This window comes from Notothenia rossii, assembly GCF_949606895.1.
Source record: "Notothenia rossii genome assembly, chromosome: 8".
Lineage (NCBI taxonomy): Eukaryota > Metazoa > Chordata > Actinopteri > Perciformes > Nototheniidae > Notothenia > Notothenia rossii.
This window is the reverse complement of record NC_136906.1, coordinates 74,864,752-74,879,090: the sequence shown is the minus strand read 5'-3', so window position 1 is coordinate 74,879,090 and position 14,339 is coordinate 74,864,752. Positions and strand designations below refer to the sequence as shown.

The 14,339-nt window shown below is 41.6% G+C and overlaps 2 long non-coding RNA genes across 2 annotated transcripts in view; one reads left to right on the top strand and one right to left on the bottom strand.

Moving 5' to 3' along the window:
* Positions 1–14,339, top strand: part of LOC307016488 — a 48,989-nt gene that overhangs the window by 11,171 nt on the left and 23,479 nt on the right. The gene's annotated exons all lie outside the window — the stretch shown is intronic.
* LOC307016041 lies at positions 2,489–3,464 on the bottom strand. The gene is made up of 3 exons (XR_013801730.1): positions 3,358–3,464; positions 2,718–2,798; positions 2,489–2,591 (listed from the first exon to the last, which is right to left on the bottom strand). It is a non-coding gene; the product is annotated as an uncharacterized lncRNA (long non-coding RNA).

Here is a 14,339-nt window from a genome sequence, read left to right as displayed (position 1 = left end):
ATGTTTTCCAAAGGTTTTATTCTTGTTGTTGTTGTGGTTGCTTTTATTGCTTTCATTATTTTAATGGAGGGTTCTGCTCGTGAGCATTGGTTTAGCTCAAAGCCACCTGGTTCTGCTAACATGCCCCGGTTTAATCAACGCAGAGGAACCCAAAATGGTCCAGAAGTGTTGGATCGTGGCCACACAGTCTCACTGAAGGTTCCAGAGAGGTTTACTGTGAAGAAACACACAGTGTGAAGCAGCAAAGCGTGAGACTGAGATTCTCCTTTTTTATTTAACACGTTCTTTCTCACAATACGAGGACAGTGCAGTGATACTGCCTCTTTCCTGTAATTACAAATTTCATTTAACTCCCATTTGTGCAAGGAAATCTGACTACATGTCGTACCAGAGAAGAAAAAATCCTTGTTATTTGAACTGAATTATTTCAGTTTAATTTATTGCTGATTTATTATTTATAGTCTAATTTATTGTGTTCTTTTTTGTAAATCAAGGCAAAACTAACCTAGCCAGACCGTTACTGAAGCTTCATGTGACATAACTCTTAGTTAAGTTGTTCAACAAAACCCTTTGCTTATGTTTAGGAAAAAACTACTTTAACGGGTTAGGGTTCAAGGTAGGGCTTCTCAATTCATCGTATTTTAATCGCAATTACGATTTTGGCTTGCAACGATTATGAAAACAACATAATCGAAATAAATGATAATTATTTTTTTTTTCTTTATTATTATTTAAATATATATATATAATTTTTGTATTGGTTTTTCAATTGAATTATACTTAAAGTTCAGGTTGATCAACTGTTAAAAACATACTACACATTTTTTTTCCAATAAATGGAAGTGATAATTGTGATCTTAATTATTTACCCAAATAATCGAGATGATGATTTTTGCCATAATGGAGCAGCCCTAGTTCAAGGTAACTCACGCTACAAACACAACGTACGGTAACTCAGTGACACAGCGCTCTTTGCACACTCACCCTTAACACTATGATTGTTTCTCTGATAATGGCGCGGTGGCATTAGGATTCTGCTTTGTGTGTTGGTGTCAAGGTAAGGAATATGATGATGATGATGATGATGATGATGATGATGATGATGATGATGATGATGGGAGTGAGATTGAGAAATTGATGTGACTTATTTTAAGATCCCCAAACCTCCTAAACAACCAACTAAAAAAATATTTACATTCTAAAATGTTTGTTTTTGTAGATACATGGTCTTTTTGGTGGACAGTTTAGGGGAAATGTCCCTTTTACGAAGAAGCGGTGAACCAAATGGAATCTAAGAAAGTGACGTACTTATGTCGGTGTATTAGCGAAGATGACCATAAACAAACGTAAAAATGTTTAGTTCCCGAGACGTATGAATTATGAGGAAAACATTGAACAAAAACACATCCTGTATTTTTATTTTAAAAGAGCAATAGATTAAAGAAAGTGTAGACACACCAGGCTTTTGCCGGAGCCTAACTGTCTGTTATATTTCAGATTCTCCAAAGAGAGTTTCTTGTTGTATGAGGTCCATTGAGTTGAAATATTAGCTGTCTTTGTTAAAAACCTGAAAGTAACATGTATTTCAGGACGTTTCATTCTTAGGATCAAGACACCTTTTGTTCCGCTGTTGGCAGCTGTAACATCTGCAGGAAAGATGATCAGAAAGTCAGAGCTCTAACAGAAAAATAATCTCTAAATGTATCTTAAAAGCAAATCGTCAATTAAGAGTAATGTCCCTGTGAAGACATGCTCTGTATACGTGCAACAGAAACACAGGAATGATCTTTTTGTGCTATTGTGCTCTCTATCTGGAATCCTGAATCAATGCATCTTTTTGATCTCTCTCACAACCCTTTTGTGTACAACAGAGGTGTGTGTATGTGTGTGTGTGTGTGTGTTTGTGTCCATGCCCCCGGGGTGCCGCTGTAATGATAGTATCTCACAGGCCTCTATGGGTGTGAGGCCTTACTATCAGAGCAGGTAGAGTAATTTCTCAGTCAGACCAATGTTCCACACTGATTCCTCCTCCAAATGTGTGTGTGTGTGTGTGTGTGTGTGTGTGTGTGTGTGTGTGTGTGTGTGTGTGTGTGTGTGTGTGTGTGTGTGTGTGTGTGTGTGTGTGTGTGTGTGTGTGTGTGTGTGTGTGTGTGTGTGTGTGTGTGTGTGTGTGTGTGTGTGTGTGTGTGTGTGTGTGTGCGCACACACATCAAAGCAGTACAGAGAGATGGGCCAGATAGTTTTTCTCTGATTAATTTAGTCATTTGGGATACTCTGTTAACTGGATTACACTCAGATGTGTTGATATGGCCACATGGCCCTGGGTTCTGTGTGTGTGTGTGTGTGTGTGTGTGTGTGTGTGTGTGTGTGTGTGTGTGTGTGTGTGTGTGTGTGTGTGTGTGTGTGTGTGTGTGTGTGTGTGTGTGTGTGTGTGTGTGTGTGTGTGTGTGTGTGTGTGTGTGTGTGTGTGTGTGTGTGTTTAAATATTCGAGCATTTATCATTCATCACGAAGCCCATCTTTGATTCCCCTTGTGAGGTCCGGAAATCCAACGTAGTATCAGAATCAGAAGATGTTTGCAGGCTTCTCTCACTGCAGTAACGGATAGAAGCACACATGAATGAAAGCACATTGACACACGTTAAGTTAAGGAGCAGACTTTCAAAGGCATCTGTCCTACTGTAGGAAACCTGAGATCAGAGATAAATGCCATCATACTTAATTCATTCAGAATGACATCATGTTTTCCTCTTTTCTCTTTGGGAGGGAGGGCAGTTCTCTCTAGTGGGTGCAGTTAATCTAAATACACAGTAAAATTAACTTTTTTTCATTATCTCCTTGCATACTTCGAATCTGGTGTAATGTGTCCTTTTTCGGTTTGCATCTCAGTCATTTTTGGGGTATTTTTCCCGTCATGTTTCCTGGTTGTAGCTAGATATGTAGGAAGATGACGTCATGTGCAATGTCTGAGGTGATCGAACAGTATGGAAACAGTGCCTGATCTTCTCCTGCTGCTACTCTCTAGCATACTTGTTGGGTAATTAAGATTAAGCCATGTTTGAAGCCTGATGCCTTATTATACTGTATGGTCCAGCCTGTATTTGATCATTTAGCATGCCTGGTAAGCAGTGACGTGCGGTGAGCTTCATGGCTGGTGAGGCACTGACTCTTTCAGACTCAGATTTACAAATATTATATTTTGACCTTAATCGAAATATTCGGTTATTTTCAAAAGCTTTTTTAGTCTGATGCTTCGATTCATTTTAAACAGACCGTTCAACAAAAGGATACCCAACATCTAAATATTGGATTGTTCTTTCTTAGTAAGATCCCATTTTCATTACAATTGTGGTCTTACCTTGACTTGAAGATGAAGTCCATGCTATCCTTCAGGACAACAATCTCTATTACTTTTTTTGTTAAAGTTCTCCTTATCTTCCTGTAGTTTCAAAAGTCTAGTTTGTTGTTTGCGTCTACCGTCTCTGCGTAGAATAACAGTAGCAACAAGAACCTGTGGGCTCACGTGCGCCCCCTTCAGTGCGGCAGAGGTTATGGCTGCCTCCCCTGGTGATTTTTTCATTGCCGTTGTGGATGAGACCAGTGAGCCTAGATATCATATATACGTGAAATAAGTTATTTAGAGACTATGGATGGCGAGGATACATGTAATAAAGGGATCTACAAACAATACATTGGTGACCTACAGTGAGATGGTGCAGGCATGCGCTTAGGGCCCGCTTTCCAGCCAGTTTCTGTGGGGTGACGCATTCTGAGGTGAGGCAGAGCTCATCTGTGCCTCACCTTATCCCACAGTAACTGGCTTGTGCGCGCTCACAAAATAAGTGCCCACGTTAAATTAGTGCCCGCGCTCCAGCAAGTTACTGTGGGCTTACGAGAGGCAGAGCTCGTCCCTGCCTCACTTCTCATCGCTACCCGTAGTTGTAGCGGAGCTCGGCAAATTAGCTGATTTTGACTTTAAAAAGCGATTGGAATCATACATAAATCACATTTACAACACAGATCAGTGGAGACATCTTATTATTATTACAATTTTAGTTTTTAGTTTTCCCGTTACATTGGAGTATGACAGGTGAGGCTCTGCCTCCCCTGCCTCCCCTGACTGCACGTTGCTGCTGGTAAGACATAATATAGGAAGTCGGCACAGAAATAGCATGTTTGCATAGCCGGATACTTGTCAATATAAAGCTCTTGGTGTTAGAAAGTAATGTGTTGAAGAGATTTGCTGTTTGCTAACTTTGAAAAATGCAACTGCTTTAGAGTTAGCTTGTCAGTAAAGGGAAGCACCTTAAACGAACAAAATGATAGTCTGCAACACAGCCTATAGGCGCATTCACACCGCAGTACTTTTCCCACAAAGGTTCATGATAACTTAGTTCATGAGAACTCTTTAGTTCTCATGAACTAAGTACGGATCACGTTCACACCGGAATAGGATTAGGCAAATGAAGCCGCTGACGTCACTTCTTCTTCTTCTGCTTTGGGTTTACTGGCAGGCCGCAAACAACTTCACGGCGTATACTGCCACCCGAAGTCCCCGGCCGGAAGTCCCTGGAGTTAGGGACTGGCTTCAGTAGAAGCTGTTTCTACTGAAGCCTTCCGATTACATCGCCAGAACGCCGACACCTCCTCATCTCCACCGCTCCCATGTTTTCTTTTGTGTTGACATAAGTTAGTCTCTCTGCGTTTGTGCGCTGGGCTAATGCCAATAATGCTAATGCGAGGATAATAAAATGACGGCTTCACAAAACTTTTTGGGAGTCTGACGGGGCGTGGTTTGCATTCCGCCCAGCCAATCAGACATAGGAACTTTTTTCTCCCACGAAAGTCCCTGCTCTCTAGCAGGTACGGGAAAGGGGGTAAAAAGGTTCTCATGAACTCATTTTTGTTTCGGCTCTTTTTGGTGTGAACGCGGCATTTCGGAACTATATCGTAACTAAAGTGGGAAAAGTACTGCGGTGTGAACGCGGCTAATGAGGTGTAGGTTGAATGCAATTTAATTGAACTAATTCCAAATGTGTTCAGAATCGATCAAATCATGAAAGCTTAATATTCTAACTAAGACGACTGAAGGCTCGTATTTATTGGCTTCACAGTGCATTTCTTCAGAGAGCTACAGCTGTGCGTTTTGTCTGTCGTGTCCTACACCATGGTCACAAAAGGAAGGGATCATTTCAGTATAGCCAAGAGGAACAATCACAGCAGCCAATAACTTTCATTGTCCGTACACAGTAACACACATGCATATTTATCATGTAGACTGAGGCGGGATGGAGGTGACACGTGTGTGTTTAAGTCAAAATGTCAGAGAATGTGTGAAAACAATTGCGGCGTGTAGCTTTGAGTTTGTGTGCGTTGTCAGGACGCATCAGGAAAGACAGCCAGTGAAATGTAAAGAAAAAGGAGAGACAGAGAAAGAGTGGAAAGGGTTAGGATAACAGTGAGGGGTAGAGAGACAGAGGGAAGCAGTGAGAGTGAGAGAGAGAGAGAGAGTGAGACAGAGGGAAGCAGTGAGAGAGAGACACGGTACAGTGGCCAGAGGGCAGTGTGCATTAGAGTAAGAGTCTGATTGGCTCTGACCTTCCTCACAGCCAGCTGTCAGCCTCTTAGATACACACACACACACACACACACACACACACACACACACACACACACACACACACACACACACACACACACACACACACACACACACACACACACACACACACACACACATACACCACGGAGCACACAGCCTGTTACGGCCCTGCAGGCTCTGATTACCATATCAGCACCGTCTCATTTGCATAAATCCCAGCACTCTTAATTAGGCTTCATCTCTCTCTTCCTCTCTTTACCTCACTCTCATTTTCAGCTCTTCCCCTCCACTCGTCTTCCTCCTCTCTCTCTTCCTCCATTTGCTTGCAGATAGGGGCCGGGGTTTAGGGTTAGAATTAGCAGATAGGAGGGTCCATGACTCCCAATTAGTTTAGTGCTGATTAGCCTAATGACAATTTCACTTCATCTACATGCAATAGCGCTCCGTATTCTTTTTTACCACTTCTATTCACATAAATCTGCAAGGAATGCTCTCTTTCAACTTCTCCCCACCTCTCTTTTCTTCTTCCTCTCTTTATTTTACAGGTGTTCACGGTCAGAGAGGACAATCGGCTAATTATGCCTAGCAGTAAACTCTTACCTGAATCCAATGAATGTGCAGGGTCATTAGTGTTACACCGTATGTGTTCATGCAGACCAGTTGTGTGAAATAGGTTGTTATATCATTATTACTTACATCAAGCTCCATAATCAAAAGTGTGTTTATTTGTCAGCTAATCATCTGTCAAAGCACTTTGTAGCTTAATCAGTGCGGATTAGTGATCCATATGCTGCCTACATGCTGTCAGAAATATAATGAATGTATTGGCCATTTATCAAAGATCTGAGACGTCTGAGTATAGCAGGAGCGTATACTGACAGTATAGAGCATATGTGATGTTTAGTGTCAAAGCCACCGACTGGTGTGAAACAGCTGCAATTTAACCATTAAATTTCATTATTTGTACATTAAAATACATTTAAAAAAATCTATGCAGCCCATCCTTGATTAATGCATGTATCAATTAACTCACAAATTCTCTAGTCACTGATTGAAAGTATCAAGTAATCAATTTAGAAGTTTCTAAATGGGAATTAAAAAAAATTACTAAAGGAGCATTATAATTGGTTCTTATATCTGGCTGCAACATTGCCTGCAACATGTTCTGTATGCTTACATAAGCTCGCCTCTGTTAATAGCAAATACATAGAAGCTGTAGTTAATCTAGTAAGCAGCTAACATCTGACCTGCAGATGAGCATCTACCATTGACAACTGAACTGCTGAAACAATTTCATAACATTCATCTGCTACTACTTAGTAATTATTTATCTATTATCTAATATATCATTCCAATAACTTGTATATAGACTCGTATTGCACTATTCCACTTTTTTTTCTCACTTTTTTCAAACTATTTTTCTTTTTGTATTACTTTTAATATAGTATATTTTAATATTGTTTTAATATTGTCTGCTATCTGTATTATTGTGTTGCATTGTTGGAAAAGCCTGTGACCTAAGATTTTCAACGACATAATGACTCTGTAGCTATGTTATTTTGACAATAAAGTACCTTGAACCCTTGAACCTTGAACCTTGAACCTTGAACCTTGAACATAGTTGACTTCACTTTAATGGACACCTTTAGGGTAGCTCTGCAATGTTAGTTTTCTCTCATTGTTCAATTTTAGTAGAGACAATGCACAATACTTGTAATGTCACAGACGTACAATAAGTGGCTAACAGCTAGTTTTCATCTGTAGTCAATGGGTTACAGAGATACAATGTCAGTTATATATTATTTAAATACTTGATTTCGGCATGCAAAAGGTTGCTAACAACCCAATAAGTGAGTTAATGAGAAACACAAGTCTGCATGTAATGTTAGTCTTACTATTAATTGTTGAAAACAAAGCTTAAACTTTAGGAATGAAACTTTTTAGTGTGTTTGACAACAGTTCAGGAATTTATGACAGCATATGATTGACTTTGGAGGTTATGTAACAAATATAACATCGTAATACATGAATGTACATTACCTTTGTGATATGTATCATTGTTATGTGATGGCTGGCAAGCAAGCAAGTTGTACTTATTGGTATTTGGGTTATTTTAACTGAGTAAACAATGACTTTTTTTCAAAACACATCCCCTCACGTAGTTATAGTTGAAAGGACAATTCTGTATTGAATCTGGTTTGTGAATGCAGGGGCACAAATCAAATGGATTGGGGGAACTAAATGATATTCAGCTTCGGTGCCTCTCTCAGCCCGGGGGGACCCTGATCCGTGGACCTCCAATATGTCTGCCCCAGGCTGCGTTACATCACCTGAACGCCCAGGAAAACTGAAGAGGATTTCAGTCATGGGCATAACTAGAGAAGGATCTGAAGGAAGCACTGGGACTTGAACACATGATGCAAGTTCATCTGCATTATCTCAAACTAAGATACTCAACCAGCTGGTTTTGGGGGTTCAGAGAGGAACCAGGGGAGGCTGTCGAACCCCGAACACTGAATTCTGTGTGTGTGTACACCGCATGTGTGTGTGTGTGTTGTCAGAGGGAGGTGTGTAGGGGGGTTAAACACAGCTATATTCTGTAGATAACAGGATTAGCTTGGAAGCGGATAATAAGTTAGCATTTCCTCCCCGCGGCGCTCTCTCCTCTCTCCTCTCTCTAATCCTGCAGCTTTGATGTCCCGGCTCCCATCAGGTATCTGGGCTGCTCTGGCCCCGGGGCCTCGGGCCTCCAAATGCTCAGACACTGAGTTGTGTGTGTGTGTGTGTGGATGTCTGCGTGTGTGTGTGTGTGTGTGTATTCAGTGTCCTCATTAGTTCTGCCTGTTTACTAAAGTTGGCTTCTTGGGATGAAATGTGCTGTGCGGCCGCTCTGCTCCTCTCTCTCTCCGACCTGCAGAAAGCTGATGAGGCATCTTATTCTGGCCATGAAGCAATTTAACAACAAGGATCTGTTAAATATAGTTTGCAGTTTAACTTTAACAGCAAATCAATTAACACATTTAAGCCTAGTCCACTTGTACACTTGTATTTTAAAAAGTGTTTTTTGTCTATCGTTCTCTGAAAAAAACGCTATGTGCAAGCAATGTTTTAAAAAATGCAGAAAGACAATTGAAGCGTTGTTACGGCCGGTGTCCAGGTTTCTTCCACACCTACACGTGCATTTGGGTCTCGTAGAACAAACAGCAAAGTGTGGGTCATTGTTGTGGGATGGTTGGAGAATGAAGCAGTGATCTCCCCGCACTCTGACGCCTCTGTTCCTCAACACTGGGAGAGTTGCTACATGTAAACCTTATGTAAGCATGTACAAGTCCTGATAGCAACGTTAGCACCAGCAACATTTTGGCTACCTTTTAAATGCCAAACAACTCAGTCCCCTGTCTGCACATTAACACTGGAAATATAGTGTTTGAAGATCTTCTCCCTGGTAGAAGTTTTACAAAATATCTGTTTTCAGTGAATAACATTTTTTGGGTGTAGAAGAAAAGCCGAAATACATTAAAAGAAAGCTATATTTAAAATAAATCCTGTGTAAGTGTGGACCAGGCTTTAGAATTAGACCGAGAACGACTTCTCTAAGATTTATTCTGTAGTGCTTTATAAATCCTTTTCCATATTGCACACTCAGGAAGTATCGACAGTATGTTTAATATTTGTTCTACCTTTGATAGACAGCACGTTAGATTTATAAGCGAGCCCTGTTTAGTTTTTGTTCCACAGTTCTGAACATGATAAGAGTTGTCTTGCAAACTTCAAACTGGGCACAACATTTGCCGTTAGTACGCACACTTTTCAGACTGCTTTGGCCAGTCAATATTTACCTGCAACCGCACTTTCCTGGTAGATAAAAAACCTATATGAACTTTTTATTCCAAAATATTTACCTTGCGATTTTTGAGGTGGGTGTTAAATAGATCGTTGTGATTTGTGAAATCGTTTTCCAGAGAACATTAGTTCAGTGTTGTGCTGAATCTCAATACTTTCAAACCAAGAATAGTTTTCTAATACTGGACTTCATGGATCATATTTCACCTTCTCACCTGTAACTTTAGGAAACTTACATGCAGTGGACCAACTTGTGTCTATTTTGTTCTTTTTAAATGTTCTTTTCTGTCTGAAACTGAGCTTTAAAACAAACTGTAATACCAAAACCTTTATTTAGATCAGGGTTGTCAAACTCAAGGCCCGGGGGCCAAATCCGGCCCGCGACTTCATTTCATGTGGTCCCACAAGAGCTTGCAAAGAATATAATATGTTTATTATACAGTTACATGCCGCTTTACAGAAGCACATTGCCCATAAACTACATGTCCCACAATGCATCTCAAATTAGTTTTTTTTTTAAACGTTACTTTTTTTTTCAAAATGTCACTTATTTTTATTTATTTTTCCAGAATTTGGCTTTTCTTTTTAAATCATTTTATGACATGTGCACTGAAAGAGACTTGCAATTGTTTGCCCTAGACTTCTGCTTTCAGACGTAGTTAATTATGAAGTTATTACCCTATCCGATAATAATCCAATGCAGAGGCAATAATGTAATATAATACATTATTTTATATATTAAATATTTATATAGTCTTAAAGTTACAACCGGCCCTTTGACTGCAACCATGATGCTGATGTGGCCCGTGATGAAATTGAGTTTAACCCCCCTGATTTAGATGAATTAATAGAATCCTAATCGCTTAACCACTAAATAAGATCACAAAAAGACACATGTTAATGTCAGGGCCTAACACTCCTAAAGAAAGTGTAAAACGTATTTCCCAGAGAGTTTATATTTTCCTTTAAAATCTGAAATAAACTATGCACCACTCAGGGATGCAGTCATGTCAGAAACTCAAACTTTCCCTGCAGTGAATTCATGAGATAATCTCCCAGCAGCACATCAGTAAAGCCCCTCCTCCTTCTCCTTAAATCCTGGTGTAAATTCAAATGTTCTGAACCTATATCTTAAGCATCAGCAGATACAGACGTTACAGGGTCTCCATACTGCCTGTTTACTTATGCTTCGATGTGTGCGGCTGTGTGTGTGTGTGTGGTAGGAGGGGAGAAATGGAGTCTAGGAGTGTGTGAGTCTAATTAAAACGATGAAAATAATTACTGATACAGGCTGACAGACAGCCTCGCCCTCAGACATCCTCAGTAATTAGTTAATTAACCAAACGCAAATTAGCAGCAAGAATTAGTCAGCCAGGCTTAACGGAGAAGATGGTGAGCCCTCCTCTCGCTTTCTGCTTTGCTACTCTCTGCTCCGCCTTTGCTATCTGAGTGTGTGTGTGTGTGTGTGTGTTATGTGTGTGTCTGTTGTGTGTGTGTGTGTGTGTGTGTGTGTGTGTGTGTAGTCTGTGTGTGTTTGCAGAGCTACACTAAACTGTTTAAAAAAGTTAGAAATAGGGCACGTCTGCTTTATTACACTTTATCACTTCTTTGCATGACACAGCCGCAACATGGTAATATTTTTTATGCCTAAGTCAATTCATTCAAATTAAAAAGTGATTTCAGGATAATGAGGCAGTCATTTTCTCATGTTTTCGCCTAACATAACAGGGTTACACAGTTGGAATGTTTGCATCTGTTCCCCTTTAAATCCCCTAAACTTGTAATAAAAAGTGCTAATTTAAAAGAAATTCAGGCGTTTTCCTTCAACTTGAAGCAGAAAGTTTAACCACAGAGTCGGAGCAGATATTCTCCCCATTAGAAAAAACACATTTACAAAATATCAAATGAATCCCTGCAGCTCACATGATCCGAACACGCCACCGAGGCTCCTCCTCAGGTCATAAGAACAACCGCTCAGATCCACCACACTGAAGTCACAATGATTACGTGAGCAGGGATGAATATTCGCCCACTGTCGGCTCCAGAGGGCGAGTGGAGGCTCAGCGCTGAAGGCGGCCGGTATCCCTTTTGTTAACACTCACTTTGCTTCGCCTGTGGCTCATTTCAGGGAAGATGTGAGAGGAGACAAAGCTCCAACTGCACAGCAACGCTCAGTCACACGATATGGCCATGCACTCTATCATAAATGTGAACACAGCATGGCTCTGATGTTCTATATGTTTGTTACTGTCAACAAATCCCAAGACTAAATTCAATTCAATATTTATTTCAGACTCAAGGTCCATATCACATACAAAATGACAAGATACACATCAATAAATAAGATTAAAAAGCTAAACAAATAAAAACAAACAGATACAAAACATAAAATCAGTCCAATTACAGCTAGCCACACATGCTCACTGTCTGTAGAGGCCATTGCGCCAATGTCTCCAAATCATGGAAGAGAACCGAGTAGAACTCTTCACAGGGTTAATTACAATCGGGATAACATAATTGTCAGAGTCTTCTAGGCCAGTGTTTTTCAAAGTGGGGGCCCCGACCCCCCGGGGGGCCGCCAGGGGGCGCCAGGGGGGTCACGCAAAGTTTGAGGGAAAGGGGGATTTTTCTTTTTTTTTAAAGTTACATTTTCTCTTCTTTTTAGATGTTATTAATAACTGCATATCTATGTGTCTATGTGTCCTTTGATGCCAATCTTTTAATATTTATCACACAACTGCCCTTCAAGCCAATCAGAATCGAGCTGCCGCTACTGAGGGTGAAACTGAGTATCTGCTCAGCTTTTGGAGCAAGTGAATATTTCGTATTAAGCTGTATGATTAATTTGTCATATTCTCCATCATAAAGTAATTTTAAAAAATGGCAACAGGGGGGTCCCCACCAGAGGATAATGCTATATGGGGGTCCTTGGCATGGCAAAGTTTGGGAACCCCTGTTCTAGGCGACACATGAATTTGTACATTAACTCTCTTAAAAGGGCTTGACAGGTAGGTACCCCCAAGATAACAAACAGCTGGCTGGCACTGTGCCATCTTGGTACCCTCACCAGTAACCGTAAAGCATCATTGTATGCAACTTTTAGTTTTTGCATGCTTCTAGACTTGTAGTTACTCCACAGGTGAGCCGTGTACAATGGTGTACAGAACGCTTTAAAAAGTGATACCTTAGCCGCGTTCACACCGCAGTACTTTTCCCACTTTAGTTCCGATATAGTTCCGAAATGTCACGTTCACACCAAAAAGAGCCGGAACTAAAATTACTTCATGAGAACCTTTTTACCCCCTTTTCCGTCCCTGCTAGAGAGCAGAGACTTTCGTGGGAGAAAAAGGTTCCTATTTCTGATTGGCTGGGCGGATTGCAAACCACGCCCCGTAAAACAAAACAAAAGCTTTGTGAAGCCGTCATTTTATTATCCTAGCATTAGCATTATTAGCATTAGCATTAGCCCAGCGCAGAAACGCAGAGAGACTAACTTATGGCAACACAAAATAAAACATGGGAGCGGTGGAGATGAGGAGGTGTCGGCATTCTGGCGATGTACTCGGAAGGCTTCAGTAGAAGCTGCTGGGAGTCCCAGCAGCTTCTACTGAAGCCAGTCCCCAACTCCGGGGACTTCAGGCCGGGGACTTCGGGGCGCAGTATACGCCGTGAAGTTGTTTGCGGCCTGCCAGTAAACCCAAAGCAGAAGAAGAACACACACACACACACACACACACGCACACACACGCACACACACGCGCACGCACACACACACACACAAACACACAGAACAATTTGACACATTTCCCGCTCTTATGTGCCCATCCCCCCACATGGATCACACCTGGCACACGCAATACATGTTCAGTGTCTATTCTTTGTATATTTACTGCAGTTTTTCATGTATGTCAGTATTTTGATACAATATGTACAGTTTGAAAGGGTGTTAAATGAAATGTGGTGATGATTAATAATAATAATAATAATAATAATAAATGGGATTTATATAGCGCTTTTCTAGACCCAAAGACGCTTTACATTATGAGTCAGGTCGGCAAACAAAACAAGAACACAAACAAAAACAAAAACAGAAAAGCAGTCAGGAGGATGTTGGTTCAGAGGGGGGAGGGGCGGGCTTAAGGATAAGCAGAGTTGAAGAGGTGGGTTTTGAGACGGGACTGGAACAGGGTGAGGGAATCAGACTCACGGAGGTCTTGGGGGAGGGAGTTCCAGAGCTTCGGGGCTGCCACAGAGAAGGCTCTGTCCCCGAAGCTCCGGAGTTTGGCCTTGGGGATTGAGAGCAAACCGGCTGAGGTGGATCTGAGGGACTGGGGTGGTTGGTAGAGGATGAGGAGGTCAGTGAGGTAGGGGGGGGCCAGATGGTGGAGGGCTTTATAGGTGAGGACCAGGAGTTTGTAGTGGATGCGGTGAGAGACGGGAAGCCAGTGGAGTTCTTTGAGGACCGGGGTGATGTGATGCCATGATTTGGTGTGGGTGAGGAGTCTGGCGGCTGCGTTCTGGACACGCTGGAGTCTGTTGAGGGATGTTGTGCTGATGCCGAAGAGGAGTGAGTTGCAATAGTCAAGGCGGGAGGAGATGAAGGCGTGAATGAGTCGCTCAGCTGGGGGCGGGTGAGAGAGGGACGGAGTTTGGCGATATTGCGGAGGTGGAAAAATGAGGTCTTTACAACTTGGCGGATGTGGGGGTCGAGGGAGAGGGTGGGGTCGAATATCACGCCAAGGTTGCGTGCCTGGGTGGAGGGGGAAACAGGGGTGCCATCGATGGTGAGTGTCAGGTTGGGGGTTTTGCTGAGGGTGGATTTGGAGCCGATGAGGAGGAGTTCAGTTTTATTGCTGTTGAGTTTGAGGAAGTTGTGTTGCATCCAGGATTTTATT